Here is a 4,302-nt window from a genome sequence, read left to right as displayed (position 1 = left end):
AATAGGCTGGTTTAGAAAACACTGCGTTTAAATATGAGGAGAGCAGCACCGGGATAAATCTGGATTCTGCGGCGTCCGTTCAGCGACGCGTCGAAACTCGTGTCACGGCGAGGCGATTTGCAGCCCGGGAGATCCGTGGGGTGGTCTACATGACCATTGCCGTTGTTTTGAATTCCTGTAGAAGGACAAAAAAAATATTGTCAGAAACGTTTTGGAAAGAGACTGGAGTGATGTTTTCCTTACTTGGTCCATCACATATGTATCTCACCGTCTGAATCCTTCCGCCTCTTTGCCAAATAGCTAGCTAGATATATTCCATGTGTTGTAGCCTCTCTTTTGGTGTTTAATTTTTAGCTGTACTTTTGTACTGAACACTTTGATTGAAGCGGTTGCCTCCTCTACCCTTTTCAGACTGTGTCTGTTGCATTCCGTTATCGATTGACTATCCGGCTTCAGTATTCTATACATATAGCCTACTACAGTAGCCCTCTCCTGTAGCTCGCCGGCTGTATTTTAAATATTTGCAAATATTTGCATGATCCCTTTCTGAGGCTTTTGTTTATTTCCGTTTAAATTACTGAATACACGCGATTACTGAAATCTAACCAGACTAACCATTCATGCTAGCAGTTTAACGTTAGCTAGGTTACAATAATAACGTGCCTTTGTTTCTCCTCTCCGCTCTTTCGACCACTGCCCGGCTACTAGCTAGCTTGCTACCTTGCAAGTGGCTAAACGAGTAGCGGAGGTAGACCGCAGAGGGGTTCCATACCGAAGTCATCTCATTTCAAACATGCAGAGAAAATGACTGATGCATTGCGAAAGCGAATCGAATGATGTCGACATTTGACTTTTAAACTCTGGACCTTGTTTGCACGCTTATCACTGTATTGGCATTAACTTAGTAACCTATTTTAAATAATTGTAGCCTACTGGACACGACGGTACACACCTGTCTGTTTGGTAGCAATATCACTTATTTTGCATTGTTATTTATTATGGGATGGGGGCATCCATTTCTCTTGAACAGCATTTTTAAAATTATTCTTGCGTATTGATGCCAGGCACATGTTTAGAGTAGCTATAAATAATAACAGCACTTCCTTGATCTACCCAGTTAAAGTTGCTAGCCACATAAATGTATCCACTTAACCTGCTTGCTCAGTCGAAAATAGCTAGAGGGTTAGCTAGCAACCTTCTAGATTTATGATGAAGGAGTGACAGTGCTCTCCTGGTAACTGTAGACAGTCAGACATCCAATTTAGATATTATTTCAATTAATAACAATGCATTTGAAAACAAGTTAGCTGATAATTAAATGACGTTATCATTTTGACACGGCTCAGTGGCAGGCAGGGAAAATCAATGAACGTGCCCTAATTGATCCTGAGAGACGAGCCTCCGCGCGCATCACTCAGTTACCGTCCAGTCTCATGCGCTTCTAGGTGGAGCAAATAGGATTTAAGGTTTAAAAGTGCACTGCCGCTCCTAGCAACCGACAGGTGATTGGCTGAACATGAAACTCATAACATCCCCTCTTTTTCTCGTTGGTCATTACATTAACAGACAGCAATGCTAGCCAACGAAAAGTAAAAAGAAAATGACCTGATGGGATCCCGCAAATGTATTATTGGCCGCGATGTCGGCTAGGCCTAAGTGATTATGAAACGGTCGGTGTCTGGTGGTACTACAAAGAAGACTACAACAGGCTCTCTCTGAGGGTTTTGTTAATGGTATTAGTTTAATTGTCAGTAGGTTGTCCAGTACACCACAAATAAGCGATTTAGGATGTCATTCGAATCACTTATTTGATCCTCTTTCCCGGGTGTATGCTCCTTTCCTAGCCAATGGAAGATGAGAAGACCGGAGGAAAGGAGGACCCATTTTTCGCGTATTGGGGCGCGTGGGTCCCATTACGATTCACTCCTCGACTCCTTTCCGCAATGGAAGCATATCGTCGTCAAAATGAATAGTAAAATGGCAATGTAATTCTATATTTGAATTTAAATCTTCCCCACTCATATACCCCGATCAGCCACAACATTAAAACCACCCGATTACACCAGTTATTTCATGATAAACAAAAAGCTTTAAACTGTTGTTAAACACTTGTCTATAAACACTTAATATTTCATTATAGGATATGTGTACATGTATAAGCAGATAATCGTAAGTGAAACGCATTCAAGAAAAATCTTTACTTGATTTCAAATGGAAATCTTGCAAGCACATGGGGATTACATGGTTTTGTAATTTAAATGTCTGGGTACGTATTGGTGTTCATGATGATGTCTCTCTTAACAGGTGCTCCAGGACCTGAAGAATTTTTCATATAAAATAAAATAAAATTAAAAAAACACCCACCATATTTAAAAATGCATGGCATCTAATCCTACATCAGTTTCACCCTTCTTCCCTCCATTAGGATTACATGGTACTGCATGTGGTGAAACTTATGTCAATCTACACTCAAGAAACAATAATGAGAAAATGGCAAATTTATTTAAAAAATCTAAAACTGAAATCTTTCATTTACAGAAGTATTCAGAACCTTTGCTAGGGCACTCCAAATTGTGGTCAGGTGCATCCAGTTTGCTTCAGTTATCCCTAAGATGTGTGTAGAACTTGGTTGGAGTCTACCTGTGGTTGGAGTCTACCTGTGGCAAATTGAATTGACTTGACATAGTTTAGAAAGGCAGAGGCCTGTGCATATAAGGTCCCACAATTCACACTGCATGTCAGGACAAAAAAACAAAAACAAAAAACAAACCAAGCCATGAAGTCCAAGGAACTCTCTGTTGACCGCCATGATAAAATTGTGTTAAAGCCACAAATTGTGGAGAGGGTATAAAAAACATTTCTAAAGCTTTGAATGTTCCCAGGTGCACAGTATGCCTCGGTAATTGAGAAATGGAAGTTTAGAACAATGTGGCAGTGAGCTAATTTGCTCTGCCAGAGCAGTCAGTTTTCATGATTCAATTCTCTTCTGGCTTTCTAGTGAAAAGACGGGCCGCATATTCATGAGGGTCAGAGGCAGAGGCTGGCAGTGTTAGAGAGAGAAGATAGAGAGACATGAGGAAGAGGCAGAAAGACACACAGATGCCCTCACACAGATGCAAGCTACATGTGCATCTCAATAAATAGAATATCGGAAAAGTAATTTAATTCTCGATTCATTACACATAGTGAAATATTCCTAGACTTTTTTTTAAGTTTTAATCTTGATGATTACGGCTTACAGCTCATGAAAATAAAAAAATCCAGTATCTCAAAATATTAGAATATTACATAGGACCAATCAAAAAAGTACTTATAATACAGAAATGTCGACCTATGTAAGTATGTTAATTTATGCACTCAATACTTGGTTGGGCAATCATGGGGAAGACTGCTGACTTGACAGTTGTCCAGAAGACTCATTGACACCCTCCACAAGGAGGGTAAGCCACAGAAGGTCATTGCTGAAAGGGCTGGCTGTTTGCAGAGTGCTGTATCAAAGCATATTCATGGAACGTTGACTGGAAGGGGAATGTGTGGTAGGAAAAGGTGCACAAGCAACAGGGATGACCACAGTCTTGAGAGGATTGTCAAGCAAAGGCGATTCAAGAACTTGGGGGAGCTTCACAAGGAGAGGACTGAGGCTGGAGTGCATCAAGAGCCACCACGCACAGACGTGTCCTGGAATGGGCTACAAGTGTCGTATTCCTAGTGTCAAGCCACTCCTGAACAAGAGACAATGCCAGAAGCGTTTTACCTGAGCTAAGGAGAAAAATAACTGCACCGTTGCTCAGTGTTCCAAAGTCCTCTTTTCAGATCAAAGTAAATTTTGCATTTCATTTGGAAATCAAGGAGAAAGAGTGGAGAGGCACAGAATCCAAGTTACTTGAAGTCAAGCTTGAAGTTTCCAGTCAGTGATTATTTGGCGTGCCATGTCGTCTGCTGGTGTTGGTCCTCTGTGTTTTATCAAGTCCAGAGTCAACACAGCCGTCCACCAGAGCACTTAGAGCACTTCATGCTGACAAGCTTTATGGAGATGCTGATGTCCTTTTCCAGCAGGACTTGGCACCTGCCCACAGTGCCAAAACTACTAGTAACTGGTTTGCTGACTATGGTATTACTGTACTTGATTGGCCAGCCAACTCGCCTGACCTGAACCCCATAGAGAATCTATGGGGTATTGTCAAGAGGAAGATGAGAGACACCAGACCCAACAATACAGACGAGCTGAAGGCCGCTATCAAAGCAACCTGGGCTTCATAACACCTCAGCAGTGCCACAGGCTGATTGCCTCCATGCCACGCT

The sequence above is a fragment of the Conger conger genome, chromosome 16 (genome assembly GCF_963514075.1).
Source record: "Conger conger chromosome 16, fConCon1.1, whole genome shotgun sequence".
NCBI lineage: Eukaryota > Metazoa > Chordata > Actinopteri > Anguilliformes > Congridae > Conger > Conger conger.
This window is presented reverse-complemented; position numbering follows the sequence as displayed.